At 38.5% G+C, this 23,512-nt stretch overlaps 1 protein-coding gene and 1 pseudogene across 3 annotated transcripts in view; one reads left to right on the plus strand and one right to left on the minus strand.

The window, feature by feature from the left end:
• HS2ST1 (heparan sulfate 2-O-sulfotransferase 1) overlaps positions 1 to 23,512 on the minus strand; it is a 154,408-nt gene that overhangs the window by 52,634 nt on the left and 78,262 nt on the right. The window lies entirely within an intron of this gene.
• Positions 126 to 22,064, plus strand: LOC311617445 (E3 ubiquitin-protein ligase RNF212B-like; annotated as a pseudogene). Its single transcript has 2 exons — positions 126 to 140; positions 21,216 to 22,064. The product of its transcript is annotated as an E3 ubiquitin-protein ligase RNF212B-like (transcript).

Below are 23,512 nucleotides of genomic sequence, written 5' to 3' on the forward strand. Positions count from 1 at the left end.
TCAGCCTCCCAGCCACCCAAGGCCAGCCAGAGGTGGAGGCAAGCCTTGGATGGTGGCTGCCCCAGCCACGAAGGCCTGCCTAAGGCTTAGGTAACCAGGGCCAGCCAAAGCTTGTGCTACCAGCAATGGCAACAGCAAAGGTATGATGGGGGCATCGCCTTCCCCTGATTGCCAGGTTGCCTACCACCCCTGAGGGCTCCCGGACTGTGAGAGGGAGCAGGGCGGGCTGAGGAACCCCTCCTCTAGGGCATAAAATTTCATGCGCCAGGCCCCTAGATTTAATTATAATATCATGGCGATAGAGTGAAATGGTTCCCCTTTAAAAATGTATTTTTACTGATGTCAGAGAGGAAGGGGAAAGAAAGAAATAGAAACAACAATGAGAGAGAATCATTGGCCGGCTGCCTCCTTCATGACCCCTACTGGAGACTGAGCTCACAATCCAGATGTGTGCCCTGACCAGAAATCGAACCGTGATCTCCTGGTTCATAGATTGGTGCTCAAACACACCAGCTGGGCAAAACATTTTCATTTTCTTTACATTTTCAATTTTGAAAGACTGACACCTAAACTTTTTCATCTGTTCTTTAAAGCAACTGTCACCCAACATTTGTATTCTTAACATTTCAAACTTGGCCATTTCTATTATCTAAATAACATTCTTTAGTTTATTATAATTTTAATTAATAATGCAATAGTGACTTCAGCACATTTCAAACAACTGAATATTAAGTGTTCAGTCACAGAATTTAAGAACTAGAAAAGATCAGCGCCAAAGTGCTCCCTTAAGACCAAATAAGGACTCTATACACGAGTGTAAATTAAATTCATTACTTCCTTAATAAAGTCTTGCTCTAAAAATAAAATTAGCCAAAATAAGTAGCACAATAATGCGTTAGCTGATTTGCACTCTGGCAGAAACTCTACAGTCCCTGTGGACTTGTAATCAAGTTTGTAGAATAGCAAGTACTGTCTTATAGATCAGTGGTTCTCAACCCTGACTCCACATGAGAACCATCTTGGAAACTTTAGAAAATGTGAGCAATTGGGCTTCACTTCAGAGAGTCTGATTTAATTGGTCTTGGTTAGGGTGAGGGCTTAACTATTTCTGCAGATCTAGGCCCATTACATTTTTCAGATGAGAACTTCGCGGCTTAGAGAATCAATTAACTTATTCTTAGTGTACGAAACTCGAGAGCGAAGGAACTGACTTTCAGTACAGTAGTCCCCCTTAGCTACAGTTTTTTTCTTTCCACTCTTCCAGTTCCCCAAATATTAAACGGAAACTTTCAGAATAACCAAGTTTTAAATTGCATTCCATTCTGAGGAGCTTGGTGAAATCCATGCTCTGTCCTACCTGGGATGTGAATCAGACCTTTGCTAGCATATCCACACTATAATGCCTCTTACTCTGTAGTCAAGTGAGTAGCCACCTTGGTTATCAGATGAACTGTTGGGGTATCACAGTTAATTATTTGTGTTCAAGTTACCCTTACTGTAATAGTGGCTCAAAATGCAAAATAGTGATGCTGACAATTGGAATATGCCAACGAGAAACTATCAAGTATGTGTGTGTGTATAGGAAAAAAACATAGTATACATAGGGTTTAGTACTATCCACCATTTCAAGCATCCACTGGGGGTATTGCGAAGTATTCCCTGAAGATAAGGGCTTTCCACTATACCCTATGCATAAGATTAGATACAATTATTACAGCACCATTCCATATTCAGGATATTGGGGAAAAAGAAACATTTGTGAAACTTTTGCTTCCTTATTATTCATGTAAGATATCATAAAGTATAAGGAAAGCATTACATGGTTAAATTTAGGTTACCTGAAGGATTAAGCATACCTTCCTTATGGTACAAATACATTAGTTTGTTACTCAAGAAAAATCCCAAAATGGATATTACTAAGTTAAGTACTTTGTGATTTTCTTGAAAATATTTATCCAGGGGATAAAAATAATGGGACAAGATTTAAAAAGATCTATATAGAAAGCTCCTTTAAGATTTAATTAGGCAGCAAATGAGAGATGATATGTATGTTCCAGTGCAAAGCAGTGACAGAAGAAAACAGCCTTTAAAATTAGTGTGGCAAAACTGCAACATGGCTTGCAGTAAGAGTCACAAAAATACCCCATCAACTTTAAACCACTATGTGCCCATAGTAACTCTGTATATGAGAACCCTAGAGACCCTAGCGTTGAGGTGGCCTAGGGATAGGTATGAACTAGTTGTAAAAAGCACTGTAACCCATAGTTTTGTTTCAGATGTCAAGGAAGTTATAGAACAAATTCAGGTAGAAAATCTGGGTCAGAAACTCCTTGGATAATATATTATTTCACAGGCAAGCGTGTTTTTGATAAACTGCTTGCAAACATCATCACATTCTTTCACCATCAGAACAAAACACAAACGAAAACAACCAAGTATCTCCCCTGCACCACCATCCCCACAACAATGAATTCAATAAAAAAGAAAACACTTGGGAAGGTTTGTTTCTCATGCCCTAAATAAGGATATCCAATATTTCTAGGGCAAGTTTGTTACCTTTGCATACAATAGTCTCTAAATTCAATAAAGGTTCAACAAAAACAAAAACAAACAAAAAAAATGAAACCACAACATTTCTTAGAAGATACATTTTTTCCCAGCAGAAAAATAATAAAAGAATGGCGGCAATAAACTTTATATATATGTTGAGTAAACTACAATATAAAACCACAATAATTTAATTATGCAATTGCACTCACAAAGTGGACACTAAATGAAGTGTGTGGAAGCCACACACAAGAATAAGTGCTAGTTAGAAATCCAATTGGAGAGAAGAGTTAATGAGCTAATGCTGCTTACACAGTGCTTGAAAACTGACATGGCATTTTGACAGTATTCCATCACAAAAATCTGTACTGTTATCAACTAGAATTAACTGATCGTCCTCATTTTCATGGCTGCTAAAAAATATAAAGAAAAATAATTCTATATACATTTCAAATGTATATAACATTGTTGTGGGGGTTCATTACGATTAATGTATCAGAAAATCAAGTTGACTTTCATTTCAATATTGAAAATAAACACATTAAGAAGTGGGTTTCATTACATTTAAAAATATTGTAATTAGAGTTTTCTGATCTTTATACAACTATTATCTTTTTTCTGTTACGCTGGTAATCGAAGACCCAGTTTTATGTTGCTCATTCAGAGGTTGCAGTGCAGACTTCACACATCTAACGCTGCTAAATATCCCCTGAACTCCACCCCTGAAGTGCAAGGTCTGGTGAATACGGCGGATGGGTTAATACTTCCCAGGCAAGATCTTTTTTTAAAAAAATATATTTTATTGATTTTTTTTTTTTTTTTACAGAGAGGAGGAGAGAGGGATCAATGAGAATCATCAATCAGCTGCCTCTTGCACACCCTCTACTGGGGATGTGCCCGCAACCAAGGTACATGCCCTTGACCGGAATCGAACCCAGACCTTCCAGTCCGCAGGCCGACTCTCTATCCACTGAGCCAAACCGGTTTTGGCCCAGAAAGATCTTTTAACATGTCTTTAACTGGTTTTGAAATGTGTGATGGTGCATTATCATAAAGCAAAATTACTTTGCCGTGTCTCCTGGCACATTCTGGTCGTTCAATTTATTGAACATGGTTCAAATTATTTGTTGTTAGAAGCTATCAGTATTAATGGTTTCACCTGGTTTTAGAAGCTCATAATACACCACACCTTCCTGATCCCACCAAATGCAGAGCACTGTCTTCTTTCCGAAGTGATTAGGCCTTGCAGTAAAATGCTGATGATTAGATTGGATCAACCCATGATTTTGTGCGTTTGGGATTCTCAAAATAAATCCACTTTTCATCGCCAATCACTATTTGATGTAAAAAAGACTTTCTTTCATGTCACTGAAGCAACATTTTACTGATGACTTTTCGGTTTTCCATTTGTCTTTTGTTCAGTTGATGTGGCACCCATTTTCTTTCCTTTACAATCTTTCCCACTGCTTGTAAACTATTGGAAATGTTTGCTGAGCAATGTTTAATCTTTTTGCAAGTTGTTGTTGAGTTTGGCATGCATCTTCATCCAATAATGCTTGTAATTGTTTGTCTTCAAACTTTTTTGGTTGACCTGGATGTTCTTTGTCTATCACATTGAAATAATCACTTTTAAAACATTTAAACCAGCGTTCACAAGTACCTTGAGATGGAGCATGTTCACCATAAGCATCTGAAAGTATACAGTAACTTTCAGCAGCACTTTTCTTCAAAGTAACGAAATAAAACTTCCCGCAAATGCTCTTTTTTTGGGCACGAAATTCGACATTTTTAAGTGTAAAAATATCTATGATTTTAACACCTTCAGCAATTTTGACATATGAAGTTTTGAAGCTTGCTGTCAATACAACAAAATAGCATACATATCAAACCGCATATATATCAGCATATGGGTAACTCCATCTATTGAAAAGATCCATATTATTAACTGGTACACCTGGTAGAATAGAATTAAAATAAGAATGTACTAACAAAGCAATTCATATTAATCTTGATGGATATTAAACCCAGCTTGTTACTCTAACCTGATAGTGTTCTCTCAAAATTAGAGCTTACATGTTAAAAGTTTTTTTTTTCTAGGTATACTTTACTAGAGTTAGCAGTTTCAGTTCCTGTGTGAGCCTAAGGGGCAGCCTGACCTTCAAAGCCCTGGCTAACATTGACTGCCCAGACACAGGAATCCAGATGGCCAACTCAAGGACACTGACCATGAAAATCCCTATCGGGGCCAGCAAGGACACCACCTATATGTCCATAGCCCCTCCCCTGATATCTTTGTCCTACTTTTCCTCTCCCCCTCCTTCTCCCTCTTTTTTAAAAAAATTATTATTATTATATTTTTTATTGATTTTAGAAAGGAGAGGGAGAAAGAGGAAAACATCAATGATGGGAGAGAATCATGGATTGGCTGCCTCCTGCATGCCCCCTACTGGGGATTGAGCCTACAACCCGGGCATGTGCCCTGACCGGGAATCAAACCATGACCTCCTGTTCATAGGTCCACACTCAACCACTGAGCCATGCTGAGCCTCTTCCTCTTATAAAAATCTCTGCCTGCATTGATTAATTAAGATGGGTTTTTGAGGACATGAGTCCTCTTCTTCTCAAGTTGCTGGCACTTGAACAAACCACTTTCCTTCTCACCAGCACCTATCTCACAAGTTTGGCTTCCATTGCAGCAGGCAGTTGAACTTGGGTTCAGTTCACCTGGAGAGAACATGGAAGTTCCAAACTCCTTTCCCCATAGCTTGTCCTATGCATCTCTTCTATCTGGCTGTTCCTGAATTGTCCTTTTATAATGAATCAGTAATCTATCAGGTAAACCTTTTCTGAGTTCTGTGAGCTATTCTAACAAATTACCTAACCTGAGGAGAGGTTGTGGGAATCTCTAATTTATAGCTGGTGTGTGAGAAGCACAGGAGACAACCTGAACTTGCAATTGACATGGGAAAAGGGGGAGTAAACTTGTGGGACTGAGTCCTTAACCTGTGGGTTCTGATGTTAACTCCAGATAAATTAGTGTCATAATTGAATTTTACAACACCCGTTGGTGTCTGGAGGTTAGAAAATTGGTTGTTGTAGTAAAACTCAAACATCTGGTATTTGCAATGTAGTAGACTTACAGAAAGCAGAAGAGTTGTTCCTTAACAGCCTTCTAATTCATATGCCTACGTCCTAATATCCAGTACCTTGGAATGGGGCTGTATTTGAAGATTAAAATAAAGTTATATGGGTGGGCCCCTAACCAATTTAACTGAAATCTTTATAAGAAGAGGTCAGGACAGACCAGTGCTATGTGAAAACAGAGGGAGAAAACAGCCATGTACAAGCCAAAACGAGAGGCCTCAGAAAAAAGAAAAAAACACACACAATTCTGCCAATACTTTGATCTCAGACTTCTAGCCTCCAGAACAGTAAGAAAATAAATTTCTATTATTAAAGCCAACCAATCTGTGTACTTCGTTATGGCAGCACTAGCACAATACAGACCCAAAGAAAAGGAACAATAAGAACAATTAATCAAATTAAGACCTAATGCACAGCCAACATGTCTCAGTGGTTGAGCAATGACCTATGAACCAGGAGGTCAGGGTTTGATTCCCAGGTTGCAGCTCGATCCCCAGTGTGGGGTGTGCAGGATGCAACCAATCAATGATTCTTTCTCTCCCTCTCCCTTCCTCTCTGAAATCAATAAAAGTATATATATTTTAAAATTACGACCTACATATATCTAAAAATCTGTTTGAAATTCAGGAAACACAGTATGACTTTGTGATTAAGAATGCAGTAGAGCCTTGATGGAGGGCTGTGTGGTTTTCCTGATTCACTTTAGTACTGCATCTTAGAGTAGAAAACAGATAAGTAAATGACCAGAGAGCAGCTGAATTCCGAGATGCATTTGTAACAGAGACAAACACACAACATAAGAAATAACTCAACACTTTATAACACTTCAGGGACCATTATTTTTAACTCCTTTCTCCTACTCTTCTACCACTTAACTTTAGAGCCAAAGAGATTTGAAATGGCTAAAGGTCCATGTGATAAGGATAATTAATGTTATCATGTCCCTAAGAATAAAATTTAGCAAAAATTATATTGCCACATAATAATTTTTAAAAAACTGAAAATAACAACCCCATTCCACTCCCAGAGTTAAGCCACACAAAATATTGAAAGATATGCTCAATGGTAATAGAAAAAAATTAAAGGATATTTTAAATGACTTATATAATCTCCCCACCTGCCCTGCTTCCATTATTAGTATACATATGAGCAAAACTAATCAATTTCTATGGGAGTCAGAAAAAAATTTTTATTGTCTACAGCACAAACACACATTGTAAAATAGATGCTGTCATCAAATTGTAGTACTCAATTACTCTACTTTGAAATTAAGTGAAGTACTTGTTTAAAAATGTCTTCTCATTAGAATATACAATGATCATTTTAAATTCTATCTGCTGTAATAGGATATTTCTATCACACTGCAATCTGGACTGTGCCATAAACACTATTGTACTTGAACAGATGGAAATCATAAAGTGATATTTAGCTACAGATTTCCTGTCATAGAGTTTTACAAACTGAAAAAGGAAAAATCAACATTTGCATTCAACTAAATTCAAAATACTATCTAGTAAGCTAAAGTGATGCTAATGTGACATAGGAATATAAATGCCTTCAATTTAATATACTGTGGCTTTCAGGAGAAAAAAAATATATTAAAGTAACAACCCCACAAAGTTAGTAAAGATTGTGACGTGTGGGGACAGGGCTGGGGGAAGGCAAGATATGTAAGATATCTACAGCAAATATGTCTAGTATTTTGCATAATAGTTTTAACTAATTAAATGGTATATATTCTAGTGAACTTACCATTTAAAGGTTAAGAAACAACCCAGGGTATTAAGGAATACCCTTTGAACTTTACAGTCTTAATTTCTTCTTGTAGAAAATGGGTGATGAGCCAAAACCGGTTTGGCTCAGTGGATAGAGTATCGGCCTGCAGACTGAAAGTTCCCAGGTTCGATTCCGGTCAAGGGCATGTACCTTGGTTGCGGGCACACCCCCAGTAAGGGGTGTGCAAGAGGCAGCTGATCAATGATTCTCTCTCATGGATGTTTCTAACTCTCTATCCCTCTTTCTTCCTCTCTGTAAAAAAATCAATAAAAAATATTTTTTTTAAAATGGGTGATGATTCCTGCAGCCCACTTCATGAAATTACTAAGGATATTAACTAATTTATGCAAAATACTAAATATTGCAAAGCGATTTTAATTCCATGGAGGTGTTTGTTTTTTAACCCCCAACTCAAGGTATTTTTTCAATTGATTTTTTTAAAGGGAGTGGTGGGGAGGAAGGAGAGAGGAGGGGAAAGAGAGAGAGAGAAACATCAATGTGAGAGAGACACATCAATTGGTTGCCTCCAGCATGTGCCCTGACCGGAGCTGGGAAGAGAGCCTGCAATGGAGGTAAGTGCCCCTGACTGGGATCGAGCCCACAACCCTTCAGTCCGAGGGCTGACAATCTAACCAGAGCAAAACTGAGCAGGGCATGGAGGTAATTTTTTTTTTAACTCATCAGTAAATGATGTCTAATCTATTAACCAGATGACATAAGAACACATTGCTGATGCATATATCTAAAATTGTGAGTTTTGAACTCATAGTTTGAAAATCAATATAGTCATCAAAACTAACATTATGGTAAAATATATTCCACTCATGCTTAAAAATGAAATCTAAAGAAGCACCTAAATTAGTAAATTATATGTGTTAGATTCCATGCATTTTCCAAACATCAAGTTATTTCAGTGAAGGTCCAATCGGGAAATAGAAACTATCCAGCAATTTAAATAGGAAAATTTTAACATAGGAATTATTAACTAAACAGAGTATTAAAGTATGAGAGATTGGCAACTAAGAAGTAAAGACAACTAAAAAATATATATAAATAGCAGATATTAGCAGCAACCACTATCCCTAGAACTGAAATGGTGACTAAGAAAGAACCCCATATCCCATGCCTGGCCAAGATCCAGGTATTGTTGGTTAGGTCACAGCTATGGCTCACTAAATGGTAGAGAAAGAAGTTGCTGGGTGCCATACCAGCAGAACTTGCTGGAAATATATCCTCTAGGTCCTAGGGTGTTAAGGAAAGCCATTCATGGGGAGATATCTTATGGGAAGCACTCCAATATGAAGTCACTGAAAGAAGCTGCGGGCTGCCATACACTGCAGAAGGCAGACACTGGAAGTACTCTGCTACAAAACCACCTGGTGGGAGGAGGTGAGGGAGGTCCAAGGTGCAGAGAAAGCCTCTGATTGCCAGGTACTGCTGACCACTCTGCACTGCAGGAACCAGGGAAGCTGCCAGGAACCACAGCACTCCAGGACTGAGAAAGAGGGTCCTTCCTCTTTCAGTGGGATTGCTCTAGCAACATCAAAACTCAACACTAGGGCTACTGGCTAAGAAAAGCCACTTAAAGGATTCCCATCTACTACTCCAGACGCCAGAGCAGCCAACGAAGGGCGAATATGGAGTTGAGAGGTAATAAATTGATGAGTGGAACATTAGTTTAGAATTCCAAATTAGTACATATTTTACTTAGAAAACTAAAAATAAAGACATGTAAGTTAATGAGTCCAGGATAGAAAAATCTTAGATAAAATTTATTCCTTAAACCAGTTTCCCTAATTTAGTAATGTAGGAACAAACATTCTTATTTAATTAAGACTCATTTGAGGGGTACAGATTAATAAAATACAAAATTTGAAAATTTTTATTTGGGGCCTGCTTTCCCTAGACTAAGCCTGAGGAAAGGACACAATTGTGTAAAATAAAACAAAAACAAAACAAATACATGCCCCTTATACATAGTTACTATGTAAATAGCTATTTTATCAAGTCTACTCTTACTGAGACTTGAGGCCTAATGACTATCCCTCCATTCCCTTTGCCACCATGCCTGCCAACCATTGCCAAGTGTAAGTAGCTAAAAACATTTAGAACATTTCTTCTTAGCAAGTGGGCATAACATATTGGTTAAAATAGTTAATCTATACTATATGGTAAAAGTGAAAAAAATTCTATTTTTTAATTTTTAAAAAATAGAAAGGGAGCTGCTAGGCACAAATTTTGTCCTGGTTCCCATCACTCCTAATTTTAGAGCCTTGGCCTAAAGGAAACATTATTCATTCCCATGTTGATGACTACATCTTCATCACTGGGCTAACTTCTCTCTTAAATTCCAGACTCTTACATACAATATACCATATGAAATGAACACGTATCTAAAACAATATGTGATAAAAGTTGACACCCTCCCCCCAAAACGAAGTAAACCTGAGGTAGGGGGAGGGTGGGAAACATGAAAGAAACTGAACTGCTAGTCAAACATCTCCACAATCTTTATACCAACACATACCCTTTCTTAAAAGGCAACAGAGCCAGACCCTTACCAGGTCGTTTTACCAACTCTTAAAAAGAATCAAAGTAGCCCAGCCAGCCTGCTAAGTGGTTGAGCCTTGACCTATGAACCAGGAGGTCTCGATGAGGGCACATGCCCGAGTTGAGGGCTTGATTCCCAGTAGGAGGCAGACAATCAGTGGTTGATGTTTCTCTCTCTCCCTCCCTTCTTCTCGGAAATCAATAAAAAATATATTTAAAAACAAACAAACAAACAAACAAAAACAATAATTGTGAATCAAATAGTTATAAATAAATGCATTGCTTATATACTGAAGAAACACTTTGATAATTATATGTTACTATGCAGACACACACAAAACAATTAACTGAGCAAGAATTCAATATAACCTAAAAAATAAAAGTAAATTCGTATGAATTACATTTGCTACTTCCATCTCCAAAATCACGTATAATGAAGAAAGTTACAGCATCACTTCCTCAAAGTACATACCTGAGACCTAAATCTGTCAAGTTGACAAACTACCTTAGGCTTTGGACTATATTACTATTAAATAAGAAAAAATCTTGTCTATGCTAATAGAGGTGCTTAATATGACATTAAGATTTAAATTATGCTGAATTTTCTTGATAAGACAGATGGCTGTCCTATAAAATACAATATACAATGCCCTAATTCTATTATTGATGAGTGAACTGACAAATGAAAAGGGAAGAAAACAAGTTTATAGAATTAAACCTTTCAAATGGTATTGAGAATATTGTGGACTCAATTTTGGTAAAAAGTAAATGTTAGTAACCAGCTGAGCAAGAACATAATAAAACTGGTATCCTGTTGTGACATAAAGAAGTTCAGGATCTCTATTTTAGATTTATTGTGATTTTCTGTTGATTAATAAGAATATTTCTCTATAACAGACTCAAAGAAGCCTGAAAATCTTAGATTATAAGATGTCAGATATTGCCACACATCCTAATATATTTTAAGGCAGGGTAAATTTTTAAATCTCACTTAGTTATCATCAGGACACTATCCTGCCTAAAAATTCCCTCAAAAATCTTAACTGCTTGCCAGTGTGCTCAGTGGTTAGAGTATTGCCTCAAATACCAAAGGGTCATGGGTTCGACTCCCAGTCAAGGACACGTACTGGGTTGGAAGTTCAATCTCCAGCCCCCACTGGGGCACCTGCAGGAGGCAAATTGATGTGTCTCTCTCACATCGATGTTTCTCTCTTTTTCTCCCTCCCCCACCTTCCACTCTAAAAATAAATGGAAAAAAATATCCTTGGGTGAGGATTAACAACAACAAAAATTCTTCGCAAAGATGCTCCAAGTTTGGGACTATCCTTACAGATGAGGAAATTGTACCATGAAAAGGTTTATAAATCTGTTCAAGATGACAAAGCTGGTAAGAAACAGTGCTTGAGATATACGCCTAAAATAAGTTTCTGCTTTCTCTCCATCCCATTTTCCTGTATAATTAATAGCAACAGCGGTTAATTTTCTGGGTGAATAGATATTGTTAGTTAAATGCAATTTCCACATGAAAACAAATTATGAGTTACAAATACATTTTACAGGATGAAGCTTTTTTTGAAAGTTAGGAACTATTTCTGTATCTCATCACATCTACTGTCTTGGATGCAATAATACTGTGGGGGGTTAAATATAGGTAGATGCATCGAAGGAATATTAAAGAGCAGAGCCAGGCAGGATGGCATTATAGTATAACAACTGCTTCTGGGCTTAGCAGACACATAATTCAATTCAGTCTGGTTCAAATACCTACTGATTCACAGTTCGATTTGTTCTGTTTTCTTTCATTTTAAAGACATACAAAACTTAAGAATTAAGAGTAAACAACAGAAATTAATTTTTTCTAATGTTTTTATTTCCTGATTTCTTAAAATCTCCATTTATTACTGTGTTGTTTTCTTATCCTCCATTTTCCTGTCTCTAGTAATCTTCTATGGACCTGTAAATTACCTTTTTATCATCTCTCTTACTTTTTACTTTCATTTGGTTATTAATTATTGGCTTCATCCTTGAAACCTTTGTCAGATCCTCTTTCATCTATAAGGCCACTATCACTTAGTCTCACTTATTTTCTTCCTTAACTTGGATGTTGCAATTGGTTCCTCTAAATGCAGCAACTCTTAATTGTTGTTCATATTCCACAAAGGAGATAAAATCTTATAATAGGAGAGAGGGGGAAAGTTATTTTTAAAAAACTTGATGCCATAAATCCAAACTCGTTCAGTTGACAAACAAAGCTCTTGGTAATCAAGCCTCAAAGAATCCTTTCCAGTATCCATCTCCATTTCCTTACACTCAGTGGATTTCTCCCTATTCCCTGTTTAACATAGTATTGTATGGCTCCCTCTACTCTACTCTTCCTTCTTCTTGGAATGTCCTAAACCTCCTATTAAATCTTCAAAGTTCAGCTCAAATCCTACCTTCCTTGAAGACAATCTTCCTCTACATTAAGTTACAGCAATTTATTTCCATCTACATGATAGCAGAACATACTTTATAGTTTATTCACAATTTATGTCTGTCTTCTGAAATATAGGAGGTTCTTAAGAATAACAAGCATATTTGCCGAAACCGGTTTGGCTCAATGGATAGAGCGTCGGCTTGGGGACTGAAAGGTCCCGGGTTCGATTCCGGTCAAGGGCATGTACCTTGGTTGCGGGCATATCCCCAGTAGGGGGTGTGCAAGAGGCGGCTGATTGATGACTCTCTCTCATCGATGTTTCTAACTCTCTATCTCTCTCCCTTCCTCTCTATACAAAATCAATAAAATATATTAAAAAAAAAAAAAAAAGAATAACAAGCATATTTAGTCCATGTTTATAACCAAAATTTCTAATCTGGAGCCCAGCATATAGTAGGTTCTTGATTAGTGCCCACTGTTTATAGTATTAACATGTTAAGCGCCCAGTCACTGGTGACTGACACTATACTTTACATGTGGAAGACAAAACAGGCTGGGTGCTTAATGTGTTAACTAGAGGCCTTGTGTACGAAATTTGTGCACTCTGGGGTGAGTGGGGGTTCCTCCACCTGGCCTTGGCCCTCACAGTCTGGGACCCCTTGGGGGATGTCCAACTGCCTGCTCAGGCCTGATACCCCCTGGGTATTGGCAGTCAGAAATCTCTCTCACAGTCCGGGACCCCTCGCTCCTTGCTGCTCACCTGCTCACTGCTCCTTATTGCTCAGCTCAATGCTCCTTAGCACTGCCTCAGAGGCCAGCTGCGCTTGCCAGCCGAGCCCAGCTTCTGACTGAGCAGTGCTCCCCCTGTGGGAGCGCATTGACCACCAGGAGGCAGCTCCTGTGTTGAGTGTCTGCCCCCTGGTGGTCAATGCATGTCATAGTGACCAATCACTCTGGTCATTCTGCCATAATGGTCGCTTAGGCTTTTATTGTATAGATCAGCAGTCACCAACCGGTGGTCCACGGACCACTGGTGGTCTGTAAGGTCTAAAAGGTTAGCAACTGCCGATATAGATGATACCATTTTAATTTAACCTACCTATGAATAACTGGAAGGGAGCAAAGGGAAGGTCAAATACTATGGGCATGCCATATGTGCAGCTTTGCCAGGAAGCTGCAGTTTAACACTTCCCAGGTTTGTTCCCCACAGATCACTGGGATAAGGGACTGTACAGGGTGGAGAATAAACACATGAGCAGTCAAGTCTGGGTCACAGAGGGAAGGTACTTGTCAGTCACACATAGGAACACTGGTCAGAGTAGGTGTAGCTACTGCAAGCACAGGAAGATTTGAGATAATCTCCTAAACACAGGACTTCCTTCTCTTGACTCTCTAGCTTGCTCGCATTAGACTCCAGGATTGCAGGGCTCTCTCGCTCCACATGGTCATACACGATGGACTAGTGGACTGCAACTAGACTAATGCCCAGCTCCACTGTGGAATGGAAAATTTGGATACTGGCTCTGCTTCTAGCTCTACTTAATCCCCAGCTGCACATCATCCAGGATTGGATTAAGGAAAATTAAGGAAAATGGGATTTTGCAAACCAAAGGGATGTAATTCCACACAAATAAAAATCACTTGTCTCCTGTGCTAGTCTCAGAAAATTCTTTTTCTTGAAATGTTGTAAGGATCCTACAACCACTGGCAATGTTAACATTAAGTGTACAATATTGGAGTCTATGGCCATACCACCTGGAAAGTGCCCATCTGATCCCGGAAGCTATACAGGTCAGGCCTGGTTAGTACTTGGATGGAAGAGTAGAATGCTGAAGTGACATTGACAAGTTGGTAGAATAATAAGCCCCAGCCCTCACTTCCCCATGGAAGCAGCAATTTAATAACATTAAGACAAAAATACCTTTTTAAGATTTCCAAATTCCAGATAAGAAGTTGCAATACCCCAGGAGAGCAAAAAACTACCAACAGCCACAGTGAAATTGGTAAGAAGAAAATTTCACTGTACCAACTCAGTCCCTCCTTCAAGCCAGATCAGATTAGCACCAGGAGATTACCCTGATTTGAAACTTCTCCCTTACTGTGGGACGAAGGATGAAGCATGCATTGAAGGTTCTGGCTTTTCAAAAGGATCACCTGAAGGACCAGTTTTTTGTCTCATCCAACTCTTAAACAAGGAGGCAAAAGACTTATACACTGAAAACAATAAAACATTGTTGAAGGAAATTAAAGAAGATACAAATAAATGGAAAGATATCCCATGTTCATGAACAGGAAGACTTAATACTGTTGTAATCCATACTACCTAAAGTGCTCTATAGATTCAATGCAATCCCTATCAAAATACCAATAGAAAAAGGAATTCTGAAATTAATATGGAATCACAAAGGATCCAAAATAACTAAAATAATTTTGAGAAAGAAAAACAAAGCTGGAGTCCTCATACTTCCTGATTTTAAAACATCTTACAGAACTACTTAGAACAGTATGGTACTGGCATAAAGACAGACATATAAACCAATTAAACAGAATAGAGAGCCCAGAAGTAAATCAAGGCATGTACAGTAAAATGATCTTCAACAAGGTTGCCAGGACTAAATAATGGGGAAAGAACAGTGTCTAACAAATCGTGCTGGGAAAACTAAAATCCACATGCAAAAGAATGAAATTAGACCCTTATCCTACACCATACACAAAAATCAACTCAAAATGGATTGAAGATTTAAATGTGAAACCTGAAACTATACAACTCCTAAAAGAAAACATAGGGGGAAAAAGCTTCATGACACTGGTCTTGGCAGAGATTTCTTGAATATGACATCAACAGCACAGGCAACAAAAACAAAAATAGACAAGCAAGACTACATCAAACTAAAAAGCTTTTACATAGCAAATGAGACAATTAAAGTAGGAACACAACCTATGGAAGAATATATTTGCAAGAAAATATATGCCTGATAAGGGGTCAATATAAAAATAAAAAATTATATATATATATATATATATATATATAATCTCTTATAACTTAATAGCAAAAATACAAATAAATTAAAAATGGCTAACAACTTGTTAACAGACAAAAGGCATACGGATATCAGAAAAGATGTTCACCATCACTTATCAACTAGGAAACACAAATCAAAACCACAATCAGATATTACCTTACACCTGTTAGAATGGCTATTATAAAAAAACAAATAATGGTGAAGACATGGAGAAATTGGAAACCTGTGCCATGTTCATGAGAATATAAAATGACACAGTTTCTATGGGAAAAAATAGTATGGAGGCTCCTCAAATTAAATGTAGAAGTTCCATAGGGTCCAACAATCCTACTTCCAAAATAATTGAAATCAGGATCTTGAAGAGATATTTGCACTCCTATGTTCACTGCAGTATGATTCACAAGAACCAAAATGCAGAAACAACGGAAATGTCTTTTGATTGATGAATGGATAAAAAATAAAAATGTGGTATGTACATAAAACTAAATATCATTTAACTTAAAGAAAGAAATTAGCCCGACCAGTGTGGCACAATGAACACACTGTCAGCCTGCAAACTGCAAACCATCAAGCATTTGGAGAAAAAAAGCGCTATCTATTTACAATTTGACTTATAAGGTTTATTCTGACTACCCCAATTTTTTCTCTCTGTATCTGATATTGAGGCCAACTTTCTTTTCTAAGCTTAAGAAACTTCCTGAAAGACTAATTTTAAGAAGCATAAGCACAGTTTCTGTTATAATGAAAGATAGGCAGGAGAAGAATCTGGATAATCTGAAATACATAAATATCAAGTCCCAATCACTAGATAAGGAAGGGGTACCCTTTTAGGCTTTGTTCAAATACGATGACTTCAGTTCAACACTCACATTAATCTGTGAGATTAAAGAAAGCAGTTTTCCACTTTACATTGGAGATGGAAATGCACTGAAAATGATGATATACTGGTGTTGGTATCATCTTAATGAGGTACAGTAGTCATACCTTATCTGTGGGTAATATTGTCTAAATTCCCCAGTGGATGCCTGAACCAGATATATATTATGTATTTTCCTATACATACACTTTACTGTTCCTATTTGGCATATTCAAATAGTCAGCATCACTACTCTTGCACTTTGGGGACATTATTAAGTAAAGTAAGAGTTATTTGAACACAGTACAATGATACTGAAATAGTTAATCTGATAACCAAGAAGACTACTAACAGGCAGGGAGCATAAACAGCCTAGATAAGCTGGACAAGGGGATAGATAATTCACACCCTGTTCATGAATGAGCTGGATAGAGCAAGATTTCATCATGCAACTCAGAATGGCATGCAATTTAAAATTTATTGTTTTAATCAGATCTGAAAATTTCCATTTAATATTTTCAGACTGAGGTTGACTGCAGGTAACTGAAACCTTGTAGGTGAAACCACAGATAGGAGGAAACTATTGTAGTCTCCCAGGGGTAGGTCTCAAGAAGCCCATACAACAGTGTAAAACCATATAATGCTACCAAATCTCAAAAACAGATTAACAACTAAAATGAAACCTGGTTTTATAATACATAAAATAACAACTACTTGCCATTTTAAAAAGCTTGTCAAAACATTAAATTATGTACTGGGCTAAAAGGTTACTTGCTACTGAATTTAGAAAATTCACCAAGGAACTGTTTTGAAGCTTTTAGATAACTGATGATGGAGTAAATGCAATTAAATAAGGCATTTAATATCATTTCTTGCTCAGCAATTACATTTCAAAATATTAGTATATAAATGCTTTGTCAAAATATGGCACAAGCAATCAGTCTTTATTTTTGCTTAAGTGCTAGATATAATTTAATTTCAAATTTCATATGTGAGCCAAAAAACTAATGGTATATGTCCTCCAACATGTCATACCTTATTTTGCCTTATGAGAATGTGCTGTGAAAGAAAAATGAGACAGATTTCCATGAAAGACTTGATGACCTTGTCTAATTATTTTATAGTCACCCTATATACATTGATCCTATGTAGATAAGACTTAAAACAAATTTCTCTCAGATTTAACAGAGAAGATATTCAATTTAAACCACCTGTCAAGAAGACTAGACCTAAAACAGTGCCCAAGAATGCCTAATATAAGTAATTCTCTTTCTAATAAAGTATTATTTTCTTTTCTCTACAATTCAGAAACCTGAGTACCTTTCTTAACTGTTAAACGCTACAATTTAAAGAAACAATTTTGACTATTAGAGTAATTTTACAAATCAGTTTTAGGTAGAATATGTTGTACAAGTTTATTTTACTGAAAATAAAGATAACATAGTTGAGACTGTTTACAGTTTTAAAATTAGATGCACAGAATAAAAATAGATGCACAAGAATACACAAAAAATTATGTGTACAAGCATTTAAAGGAGAATTCTATGCCACTATCATATCTAACTAAGAGGGAATATACTAATTGACCTTCACACCATCGGAAAGATGGTGGCACCCACAGCCAATAAGCAGAGATTATGTTAATTGATTGCCCCACCCTCAAAGATGGTGGTGCACACACAGCCAAGAGGGAATATGCTAATTGACTGTCACTCCCTCAATGATGGCAGTGCCCACACCCACAAGATGGTGGTGTCCAGTCCCTCTGCCCTACCAGGGCACCTGCCTCCAGTGTCCCCCAGTCTCCTCAGCACCCCAGGGCCAGCCCAAAGTGCAGGCAAGCCTCGGATGGTGGCTGCCCAGCCACCCAGGGCCAGCCAAGGCTTGCACTGCCAGCAGTGGCAGCAACAGAGGTGTGATGGGGCATCACCTTCCCATTTCCAGGTCGCCTCCCACCCCTGAGGGCTCCCAGACTGTGAGAGGGGGGCAGACCAGGCTGAGGGACCCTGCCTCCAGTGCACAAATTTTCATGTACCGGGCCTCTAGTGTTTAAATGAAAGAGAGACAAGGACATGGGTATCAAGAGAGGAATGCTATTATGCATTAGCATTGTGCATAAATGATAAACTAGGTCACACTATTATATAGTGTTTAAAAACAATGAAAAGCCATGTACTGTGAAGTAGGCTTAGAATGAAAATACACTGTGTATCACTGGAGATGTTGGAGGAGTGCCAAGTATTTTGAGGTGAAAAAAAATGTTTTTTGAATGAGAAATAATAGGTTTGAAGTTAAATAAAAGGTGGTTTCTCTATCCTTACTTCACAAGTCTTGCTATGACAGCTGTACATGGGTACTAGTATAAATTCCTCACAGTGGTTGAGTGCATGTCCCTCTGTGTACCCTATATAATAAAAGGCTTATATGCAATGGACCTAACAGCAAATGACAGGCTGCTATAATGCACACTGACCAGCAGGGGGCAGACGTGCAATGCAGGAGCTGCCCCCTCTTGGTCAATGTGCTCCCACAGGGGGAGTGCCACTCAGCCAGAAGCTGGGCGCATGGATGGCAAGCACATTGGTGGTGGTGAGAGCCTCTCCTGCCTCTGCAGCAGCACTAAGGATGTCTGACTGGCGACTTAGGGAGCCGCCCTAAGCCGTTAGTCGGACATCCCCCAAGAGTTCCTGGACTGGGAGAGGGTGAAGGCTGAGCCTCTAGTGTACTGGGCTTCTAGTTTTCTTTTTCTTTTTTTCTTTTTTTTTTTTCTTTTTTTAAATATATTTTATTGATTTTGTACAGAGAGGAAGGGAGAGAGAGAGAGAGAGCTAGAAACATCGATGAGAGAGAGTCATCGATCAGCTGCCTCTTGCACACCCCCTACTGGGGATATGCCCGCAACCAAGGTACATGCCCTTGACCGGAATCGAACTCGGGACCCTTCAGTCCCCAAGCCGACGCTCTATCCATTGAGTCAAACCGGTCTCGGCTGGACTTCTAGTTTTCTATAATACCCAGAGACCTGAGGTAATCATTGTGGAAATCTTGGCAAGATCTACAAATTAAATATTTGGTAGATCTTTTTATTCATGTACTAGGAAGCCAAAACCTAAAGTAGATAGACAGAAGCATATGTGTCTCTTAAAATTTTATATGAATGTATGTGTGTGAGGGTATGTATACCAGTATAAAAGTGAATTCTAGAATAGCCAAAACAAACAGTCTCATAAATTCCGATGAACCTAAATTACTTCCGTCAGATTTTGGTATAATCATGGGGCTGAGGAAAGAGATTAAGTTATCTAGGTACATCCCATACAAATTTGTTGAGCAACAAGCTCTTACATTGTTAGAAAATAATGACCCTTCTTCCCATTACAATGAACAGCATTACCCAACTAGCTGAAAAGCACCACTTTAAAATGCTCTCTTACATAAGATTGCTATTTCACTCAATCTACACTATAGATGAAAAAAATTTTAAGTTCAAAAATACTCCTAACCATATAATGAAAGGATTAGAAAAATAATATAACAGAATGTTAATAATGAATTATCTTTAATTCAACAGCTGCTAGTGAACAAAAATTATTGCTAATAAAATGATTAAGCCAATACCTTATGTTAGCAAGTATTTGGAGATTCGTTCCAGTTTATCACAATTTTTTAATATTTGAAGAATTGATTAAAATTATTCAAACTTTACTTAGAAAATATTCCTGACATGACTTGACTTTATGTAGCAATCTTAAACTTTAATAATTTCAAGAAGAATAAGTCAATAATATAATAATGCAATCTATTTCATTCAGGATGTATCTTGACCATTCTAATTAATTAAAATCCATAGTCATTTGGCTATTCATCATTTGTGCATAGAATTACTGGTGTTACTTTTAATAAATACAATCTCATGGTAATAGGCATCATCAATCAGTAGGCAGGCATTGTTGACTACTAAGTGCTCTGTGTGCATTATTTACTTTGATGCACTTTATTTAAGGATTCCCTTTGTGTTTGGGTAATGCTATCATAGTGAACTACCTCAGCAACTCCTAAGGCTCACAGCATTACTAAATGTCTTCTAGATATTTTAGCGGCAAAAAATAAGTTGAGTGGATTGTGTCAATGCTAAAATTTTATTAATTCACTACTATCCCTAGGCATTAGTGATGCATTTTAAGATAATGGAAAACATTAAGAAGAGAACAGCAAACATTTCCCCAAATCTTCCTGGGGCACTAAGTAGCCTATTACAACAAAACTTGCTAGCATGTTTCAAGAATTTCATAAAAATATTTACCTAAAATTCTGTTTTCATAAAAGACTGAACAAAGATTTCTTCTGCTCTACCTAGTATTTAAAATACTATAAAAAACCTATTTTAATATAAAAATATGATTTAGTGGGTTGGAAAAATATCACAGGCAAATGTGCAGAACTTTGCTCTTAATGCCTATGTCCAATTAATTTTGCTACTTCCTTCTTAAGATTCTTCTCTTAATAGATACACTGCATCATGCTAGAATCTTTTTTTCTCCCTAGTTTACTCCATCAATGAAAGCTAACCAAAATATAGTCTCATTCAATCTTTAATTATTGAATCCATGAATGCTATAGAAAGGTCATTATACAGTATTGTTATTATTGCCAAGTGTGAAAATCATTGACTACTTAAACACAGAACTTCCCTCAATTTTGGTTTTTAATAAGTAAATACTCAAAAGACTATACTTTAATATTCACTATACATTAAATATGAAGATTTCAAGCTATAATGGCATAAAACATGAAAGGCTCAAGAAAAATATGAGTGTTCGCCATTTGCAGCACTTTGTGAGGAGAAAAGGATGATTTCAGTGAGATCTGCAGTCTTCTGGGACTACAGTGGCCGGTTGGGTAGGAAAAATGTTCTGTTTGTGGAGCTGCCTGCAAGCATCTGGCTCTTTCTGATAATCTGAAACCGCAGGAGCAGATGTACTTCAAAAACCCCGTGGAGACAGCTTTGCAGCATTTTAGTCACATCTCTCAGGTGTGGAATTTCCCGAAAAAACAAAACAGATCTCCTCATCGCCTTTTATCAGCATAGAATTACAAAGTTAGAAGCAGCCATGCAGGAGGCAAACAGTGACCAGCCAGAACAAAGAGCTGTCAGTCTTAAGGAAAGAAAATGGAGAACTAAAGAAATTTCTAGCCACCCTGAAGGAATTGCCAAGTTGGTACCAAGGAAGCAGGCCAACCATACCTCGACCAGTGGGCATTACTTCCCCAACACGGTTATTCCAAGACGCAGTTGTCAGCACAGCAGTTAAGTGGTCAGCCGGGCCTCCTCAGTGGAGTCTATCCCTTATAGAATGGCTGGCTTTAGTAGCAGTGTGGGACAAGGAGCCAGAGGCGTTCAGGGAAGGAGCACTCCCAGGGACTCAATAGTGAAACCCCTTCACACACTTCCACTCACAGCCTATCATACAGAACTTCATCTGCCTCCATTGGACTTGGGATTTTTTCTTTTCAAACTATCCCTGAATAGTGGGGATTCGGCCACATACAAGTACTCACCCCCAACAATTCAGGTCTAGAAGAGCATTACAGTCTTTCTGGTTTTCAGCTACCAGCCTTGCAGACTCTCTACCAACAAAGGCAGATTGGATTAGCCAGGGAGAAAGAAGCATGGACCATTCCTAAATCGATCATTTCAAGGTCTGACCTATACATACTGCTGAAGGACAGACTAGCATCCAATACCCATTAGACATGATGGCCTTCAGAAATGTACCCCTGGCTGATTTCATTCGTAGTTTCTACTTTACTATGTACACCCTATATTACCTTGTTAGAAAGGGGTTAAGTATTGTATAAGACTAATGCTTCAGGAAGATTACATTTCTTTCACAAGACATGTAGCTCTCTTTATTTCCTACAACTTAAAACAAAGGTTATATAGAGGCCCAGAGCACGAAATTCATGCACAGGGGTGTTCCTAAGCCTAGCCTGCACCCTCTCCAACCTGGGACCCCTGGAGGGATGGCTGATTGTCCGTTTAGGGCGATCCTACCTGGTAGTTGGACATCCCTTTCACTATCCAGGACTGCTGGCTCCCAACTGCTCGCCTGCCTGCCTTCCTGATTGTCCCTAACCACTTCTGTCTACCAGCCTGATCACCCCCTAACCACTCCCCTGCCAGCCTGATTGTCCCTAATTCTCACCTGGGTCCCTCCAAACTTCCCTCCCCTGCAGGCCTGGTCACCCTTAACTGCCCTCCCCGGCAGGCCTGGTCCCCACAACTGCTCTCACCAGGGTCCCCTCCCCCCCAACTGTCCTTCCCTGGAGGCCTGGTCACCCCCAACTTCCCTCCTCTGCCAGCCTGGTCACCCCTAACTGCCCTCCCCTGCAGGCTTGATTGCCCCTATTGCCCTCCCTTGGAGTCCTGGTCCCTCTCAACTGCCCTCCCCTGCTGGCCATCTTGTGGTGGCCATCTTATGTCCACATGGGGGCAGCCATCTTTGACCACAGAGGGGCAGCCATCTTTTGTGTTGGAGTGATGGTCAATCTGCATATTACTCTTTTATTAGATAGGATAGAGACCTGGTGCATGGGTGGGGGCTGGCTGGTTTGCCCTGAAGGGTGTCCCGGATCAGGGTGGGGGTTCCCTTGGGGCATGGGCTGGCCTGAGCAAGGGGGCTATGGTGGTTTGCAGGCTGGCCACACCCCCTGGCGACCCAAGCAGAGGCCCTGGTATCTGGGATTTATTTATCTTCTATAATTGAAACTTTGTAGCTTTGAGCAGAGGCCAGTGTCAACTAGAACTGGCAGGCAGCTTGGCTTCCTCCACTACCGGGGAAACCCAATTCTCTTGCTCACTCAGTGGCCACAGCCATCTTGGTTGTGTTAATTTGCATACTCATTTCTGATTGGATGGTGGGCATTGCTTTTGAGTGAAATGGAGATATGGTCTATTTGCATATTTCTCTTTTATTAGTGAAGATTTCTTGTCATCTTTGGGATTGGGGGTAATATACTCATTAACTATGTTTACTTCTGTATTTCATTTTCTAGTTTTGAATATATTCTCCCATTGTCAATGTTAACAAGTAACAATTCTGTTCCCTGTCCTAATTTATTATACTTTTTTTTCAGTTTGCCTATTGCTTCCTCTATGCCTAGTTATTATTAAATGTTTATTCCCCTTGGAGGATCCAA

Source organism: Pipistrellus hanaki (assembly GCF_964339955.1).
Source record: "Pipistrellus hanaki genome assembly, chromosome: 2".
Lineage (NCBI taxonomy): Eukaryota > Metazoa > Chordata > Mammalia > Chiroptera > Vespertilionidae > Pipistrellus > Pipistrellus hanaki.